The following is a 7,308-nucleotide window of genomic DNA, read 5'->3' on the forward strand; positions in this document are numbered from 1 at the left end:
TAAATGAAAATGTTTGGATAACGGTACGTGATAAATTAGCTCCAGTTATATTAGTGATCTGTACTAAACGCCGGAGTTAAGCTTGATTCTTTAGGTTACGATAAAACGACAAATCTGAACACACAACACAACAAGTTGGAAAAACTTCTTGTTTAGCCATGGAGATACAACAGGTCACACTGAGGCAACAGATTTCTCGGCCTTCATTTAGAGTTTAGCGCGATTAAAAAAAGGGTTAGTCTTTGAACAAATCTAAAATCCGGAGCACCACAAGCTTGGTTCTTTGAGCTATTTATGCCTTGATAAATCGAAGCGGAAGTAAGTCTAGTTTGACATTCTTGTGTATGCTGCAGTTTAGCAGGTAAATTAACGATCAAAATACGATGAATGTATCACTACTCATACAAAGAAACCAAATTTAGTATTTTTAGCTTACCTTGTGGTAGAAATTTCTCTGATCAGGAAAACAGTTTAGCTCAAAACTTCTGGAATGTGCAAGGTAAGCAAGACGGAAGTAAACCGCGTAAAAGCTGGGATCGACCCAGTGTCCCCTGCTTGGAAAATTAGGAATGGACTGGAAATTAAAATGAATTGAAAGGAAGGAAGATTCCAGGTGGCGGAACTATGTTTAACACGAAGTCAATTGAATAGCTGCTGAAACGTTTTTGCTGTATCTATACCCGAATGATAAACGAACAGTTAGTTCATGTGTACGTATATCGCAGGAAGTTTAGAGCGCCCGAGAAAGGCGCTAGAGTTGCATTTCCAGCTTCTTGAGTGCTCTCCAAAATTCCAAAGTGCATCATAACTCGGTATAAGCACGATTGGCTTCACACCTCGTTAACTAACAGCCGATAGAAACCTCAAGCTTGCCGAGGATGACTCTAACGAGAAAGCAAACACCGTTAGAGTCATCCTACCGTTTAAAGATCAGAGTTCAGCGAACATTGTGAAACAGCAACTAAGTAAACTTGGTTTAAAAGTAGGAACTGCCATCCAACCTGTGATTGTGAGTCGAAAACTCAATGAAGATCTTATGGTGCAAGAAGCCAAGCCCTCCATTGTCAACCAACAATGTGTAGTATACAAATTTAAATGTAACCTGTGCGATGCAGGATATGTGGGGTATACGCGTGGGCACCTGCATGAGCGCGTAGACGGACACAAAAGAAAGTCGTCTTCCATTTACAAACACTACCATCTTCAACATAATGACCAGATACCACAGCGTTTTTTAGAACGGTTTCACGTTCTTGCGAAATGCACCAGCAAATTTGATTGCCTCATTCATGAGATGCTATAATTCATACGCAAACTGAAACCAGAACTGAACGTGCAAACTGATTCAATTCGCTCTAAAGTATTTGTTTAACCATCTATTAATATGTTAATTTTCAGCTCTAGCCTATTTAAATATCCGCGTTCACAAACTGATTTTTTCTCTTGATAATGGAGTCAAGATGACTCCGAAACGTCGAGCCTTAAATCTCTCTGTAATTTTTGCATGTCTTTGCTTCAGCAAATCCCTTTTAATTAAAAAATACTTTGTTGTTACTGAGTAGACTGGTGAGTTTTCAAGTTAGCCCCTAGCCAGGTTAAACTGTATATTCTAGTTAGGGAGGAGTAGAAGGAAGCACCTAGTGATAGTAATAAGAGTTTATTATATAAAAACCAACGATATAACAGGTGAGCTTTCGCGCGAAAACATGATATCTTCACACGTGAAAACTGAACATGTTTATCTTCACACGTGAAAAAGACCACCATTGCTATGGTTACATATATAATAGATCGCGCCCGCTTTCAGTGCAATGATTTGGTATTTTATTAGTGTTTATATAATAAACAGAACATTACATGGCCGCTTGGAGATACGAATTAATCTTCTCGTCTTGAAAAATAGTATTAATTTTCGACCACAATGTGAATAATGTCAACAGCTTTAAATACCTTGGAATTTTTTATATTATCTGATTTTACATGGACAAAACTTGTTGAATACATTGCTGGCAAAATTAATCAAAGGCTCGGTCTCCTTAAATTTACTTCCTTTTAGTACACGCCTTCTCTTTTATAATGGTCTTGTCATTCCTTAATTTTATTATGCAGACCTTGTTTGGGGAGACAAACATAATGTAACCTTAATGTCCATTGAGTTTGCAAGTTTTGCAGGATAAGGCTGCCAAATTGATTTTAGACAGACCTCTTTATTCATCTGCTACGCATGCGCGTACCACTCTTAAGTGGGTACCATTGACAAAAAGGCGTTTTCAGGGAAGATGTATTTATGTGTATAAATGTTTAAATGGACTTTTAAGCATGATATGAACTTCACAAGACACCAAGAACAACAGGATTATAATACAGAACTAAAATAAATTCAGACTTCCAAGTGTCCAAAGGAAGTGGGGCAAACAACGGACTGTATTTCATGTCATCAAGGATTTTAACCCCCCCTAGCCACTGAGCCGTGAATATGAATATTTTTTAAGCGTGCTCTTTTAAATCTTTAATTTAATTGATTTTAATCTATATCTTGTATATTTTAATAGTTTTTATATATCATAGCCTTTAATTTTATCCGATTATGCGTGCTTTGTATTTTTAATCTTATGAGATCCTCTTTGAAAACCATATTTGTATGAAAAAGCTATATCAATAGAAATGATGATCATTATTATTATTTAAGATAGAAGAAAATAACGTAGCCAGCCAATCAGAACTGGAAGCCATTCAACTGTCGCGCCGTTTTCTTGCTTATTTGACTGGCATCTGGAAAGAAATTGTGTTGAGCTACAAAATTTGGACTTTAAGCAGAGACAACGACGATGCCAACGAAAACGGGGCTCAAAAAATTACCTTTGCGTTTTCTGAACAAATTCGCGATGATTTCTACTCATTTAGTTTGTTTAATGTGGCCGAACTATCCAGGAGCTAACGCCGTTGGAGTAGCTTAAAGTTAAGAAAGAGAAAGGAAAATTAATCATCATGCGTTCACGTTAAATAAAATTTGAATGTGGTCATTTCACGTCGCTGTTTTGCAGAGGACGGCAACGAAATGCACAAAAGTTTATAACGCAAGTGCAGAGCCAGTGTTTTGCTAATAAAAATATTGCCAACAAAAAGCGTTTCCATGCTTACTTCAGAATTGACAAGTTAAAGTATTGGACTTAACACTAGCGAGTGTTTTCATCGTGGTATTTTTAAAGGGTAAAGAGGTAAATAAGGCGTATCTCGTTGAAATGACAACAGCCATAGCAGTTGCGTGTTTTGAGTCCATTTTTTATCTCTTTAGGAAACTATTTTGTCGAAAGTACAACGATAAGGAATCATTCTTTTGACTTTAAAAGATATTTTTCTCAAAATTGCCTTTTTACTTCTTGAGAAGATTTCTCAAGACGAGTGTTTACGCGATTGATTTGAACCTTTCGCTGTTCTTTCCTTTTAGTGCATGTTTTAAGCTTAGCTATATTTTTACTTGATACGATCTACTTATAATTCTGAAATAGAAGGCATCTTAGATTTTCTGTATCAAATTCAATTAATCGGCATTGCACCAACGTTTTTTCAACATTTCAGAAATTCCTATATTCAAAACAATGAACAATCTCCCTTCCCTTATTGATTTGACAAACATTTGTAAATCTTGGCGGTGTCCTGCAGGTGGTACACTTTCACGACGAGTACTAACTAATTACCTCAAACATTTTTTTATTGTTCTTTGTTGTACAAGCTTTTTTAAAAAGCTGTATGCTTTCCTTGTTTCCATGTGAAGTGATGAGTTGTTTTCCAGGTGGACCCGGCTCCTTGATTTTGATTGAACCTCAGTGAAGGGGGTTTACAAATGATGAATAACTCGCGAAATAATTATTTGGTAAGGGCTACCTTGCGTCAAAACAGGGATAACAAAAATACAAACCCCCACATCCTCATTCGCTCTGACGAAGGACAAACGCTTGATGCGCCAGCAATGGCGGTCATATACAGTGGACTCCGGTGAGAGGCGGCTCCGGCGTAACAGAGTCAACCTGAGAAAGGAGAGCGCAAAGTCCTACATGGGGTATCGTACGCGGCACCCAAGTATCGGCCCAGATCCAACACCAGTTCCAAATGCTGAAACAGTTAGTCAAGTCCCTGCGACAACACCCCAATGGGAGCAGCCGCCCCAGAACTCCAAAGGGTAGCGGAGCCCTATGCACAGCTAGAAGGACCCAACACCAGACCCACCCTCCCAAGCGGGCACTGAAGAGAAGCAGAACAAAAGTCCTTATGTGACACGGTCTGGCCGGGAAGTAAGGCCCCCAATAAAGTTGGACTTCTAAGAAACTTCATGTCTTGAGTTTGTTATTATGCCGCTGACCATGGGTCACGGCAGCTCAGAATAAAAGTGGTTGTAATTCAAAATGACGTCACTCATGCCTTGTATGTAACAAAATCACAGTGCTGAATTCCGATGACTTTTAGACTATAAAATTCTCGTGGATGAAAAAATTATATTAAGTTCTCCACAAATATTTGTCCTATGGAAACGACTAATGTATCTGTGAATAGCTTGAAATGCGTAGAATAAGGGAACATTATCGATTGTTGCCCGAAAGGAAGTACCCTGCGAGCAGAGGCCCTTCAATCTTCCTAGATAAGTCGGCTTATCTAGGAAGATCGAAGGGCCTCTGCTCGCAGGGTAGAAAGGAAGCATTTAAATTTGCAAACGGCTTACGAGTTGGCTACCGCGTGATGTCTTCTACGCTTGCAACAACAACAACAACAACAACAACAACAACAACAACAACAACAATATTTTTGTACCCAAATTTAATAATTATGTTACAAAATTAGGATAAATAAAATAAAAATGAGTACGTGGCTGTCCAGAATAACCATTGTAGTTTGGCCGCTCGGATAAAAGTATTTGAAAAAACATTACTCTGTAAATATTGCTCGTACAGAAATATTTATATTCTCTAGATAAATGTTAACAAAAGAAGAAATATAGGAAAATACAGTTTGGTTGTGGTCAAAATATTTTTCGTTTAAAATTGGTGCGTGTTTTAATACAAATATGCGCTGCGAATGATTTTCAAGTCCAACACAAAATGTTCAAAACAATTCATAACTCTGTGAATCTTTCTCGTATAGAAATAATTCTAGTCTCTAAGTAAACGTTAACAAAATGAGAATACAGGGAATAGTCGAACATCTGTGCACATTCCACTGGCAATATTTTTAAAACAATTGGTTCTTGCGTTTAGCTGTGCGTATATCGAGTTATGATGCAGTTGGGCAGTTTGGAGAGCACTTAAGAAGCCAGAGTTGTAACGTTTACGTTCCTCTTGTGCTCACCAAACTTCCGGCGTGCATTAAAACTAAATATACGCAAGCTAGAGAATGAGCCAATTGCTAGTTACACAGCAAAATGTTTCAGCAGCTATGTAATTGACTTCCTCTTAGGAAGTGTTCATTATTTATCAGCAGAGGGGCACGAGGGGAGGGAAGGGGGGACGAGTGAATGGGAGAGGTGGGCTGAAATAATTTGGCATTCTTCCTGTAAAGGGGGGTGGGGGGAGGCAAAAACGTTTTTCGTTTTGTAGAGGGGGTCAAAAAAGTTTGGGTGTGCTATCAGGAAAACTCCTTCCTTTTGCAGAGCCGTTCCTGATTTTCCGCGCAAGGGATTCTGGGTCGATCCCAGTTTTTACGCGGTTACGCATAATATTGCAGGTGTTCTACCAGGTGTTCGCGACTGTTCGCTGTTTTGTGCGAAACTGTTTTGCTGTTTTGAGAGAAATTTCTATCACAAGGTAAGTTGAAAATACTGAATTTGGTTTGGTTCTATGAGTAGCTAGTGATACATTCATCACTGTTTGATCGTTAGTTTATCTGCTAAACTGCAGCATACACCGTGAATGTCTTACCACTGCTTACCAGACTTGCTTCCGCTTCGATTTATCAACTAGACATAAATAGCTCAAAGAAGAAAGCTTCTCGTGCTCTGGCTTTTAGCTTTGTTCAAAGACTAATTACTGTGAATTAAGGTCTATAAATCTGTAGCCTCTGTCACGTGCCGTATCTCCATGGCCAAACAAGAAGGTTTTCCTTCTTGTTGTGTCTGTTCCCCTCTTTTGTTTTGCATATGTACGCCATAAATAATATGGTAATAAATGTAATTTTCTGTGTTCAGATGTTTTGCTTTTATCGTTACGTTAAGAATCAAGCTCCTCTGGCTTTTAATAAAGTTCACTAATTGTAGCTAATCCATTACGTATCGTTCTTCAAACATTTGAGTTTTTCATGCTCGTTTCTTGATATTTCAGTCAATAGAGAACTTGTGTGATTATTCTGGTCATTCCAGTTCTCAACTCCGGTTTTTATAACATAAACCAAGTCAAAATAATTACTTTACAGGCGGATGGGATGCAGCTACTAAGTAAGTCACGGTGCTTCCCCCAACCCCACCCCTTACCCTCTGAACATTTTGTTGGGTATATAATGCATCAATCAGTGACTTCCCGGTGGGAAGTCCAAATGTCCAAATGGCCAAACCCACTTTATCAAAAACCCATTCTAATGGAGCAAAGGAATACTGACAAATCTCCACCGTCTAAGGGCGAAAAATAAGGAACTCTGTGATATGCCTCGAAGTAAAATATTCCACAATATGTAATATAAGGACAACACTTGTTCCTAATAATCTGTTGGAGGATAAAGAACCCTCCACACACTGTATGAAAAGAGTAGTAGTCCCCGGTGTAGCCAGGGTGAAGTGGGTGAGATCAAAAATATCAACCGATAGTGGCTGCCGGCGGCACCTTATAGTTTATATGCTATCACTGACCAATCTTACCCCACAGAAGAATTGTAAACCACCATGTGACTGCGATATGTGCAGTATATTAACGCATGACCATTTGTTACGAGAGATTTCGCGTTTCACTTTAGTTTTCGAAATTACATTTAAGCACCGGTTTTTAAGCGAAATCCGTTTATTGAAATGCTGATGCAATACGTTTGGCAAGCGCGTTTTAATAGCTTTGCATCTGGAATAGAATACATAATCACGTAGTAACAATAGCTTTGAGATTTTGAAAGGAATATTTAATCAACTCAGCATGTGGACACGAAAAGTGAACATTCTCGGTCGCATTAACAAATGTAGTGATTTACCTTTCGATATATTACTCGTTTTTCGCTTTTGCTGTTTCATATTTAGCCGTTTATCTTATGTAATTTTCGCTTATAATCGTTCGCTTTCATTACAAACCAGCATCAGGTTTTCAAACAAACAGCTCTTATTTTAATTTATTCTAGTTCGAC

General features: G+C 38.4%; 2 protein-coding genes across 15 annotated transcripts in view; one reads left to right on the forward strand and one right to left on the reverse strand.

Annotated features, from left to right (window-relative positions):
• Positions 1-7,308, reverse strand: part of LOC146477273 (uncharacterized) — a 70,068-nt gene that overhangs the window by 36,661 nt on the left and 26,099 nt on the right. For 8 of the 11 annotated variants that reach the window (XM_085113737.1, XM_085113734.1, XM_085113736.1 and 5 more), the window contains exon 1: positions 437-484. The exons of 1 other annotated variant lie outside the window; for it this stretch is intronic. The gene's annotated coding sequence lies outside the window, so the exon portion shown is untranslated. Of the gene's footprint in view, positions 1-436; positions 485-7,308 lie in introns of those variants that run through there. 2 more of the 11 variants (XM_085113735.1, XM_085113738.1) reach the window with 2 other exon arrangements.
• LOC146477274 (uncharacterized) overlaps positions 5,703-7,308 on the forward strand; it is a 63,537-nt gene continuing 61,931 nt past the window's right edge. For 3 of the 4 annotated variants that reach the window (XR_014865421.1, XR_014865422.1, XM_085113726.1), the window contains exon 1: positions 5,703-5,795. The gene's annotated coding sequence lies outside the window, so the exon portion shown is untranslated. The remainder of the gene's footprint in view (positions 5,796-7,308) is intronic. The other variant, XM_085113729.1, reaches the window with a different exon arrangement.

This window comes from Pavona decussata, unplaced genomic scaffold (assembly GCF_977016875.1).
Source record: "Pavona decussata unplaced genomic scaffold, jaPavDecu1.1 SCAFFOLD_71, whole genome shotgun sequence".
Taxonomy (NCBI): domain Eukaryota; kingdom Metazoa; phylum Cnidaria; class Anthozoa; order Scleractinia; family Agariciidae; genus Pavona; species Pavona decussata.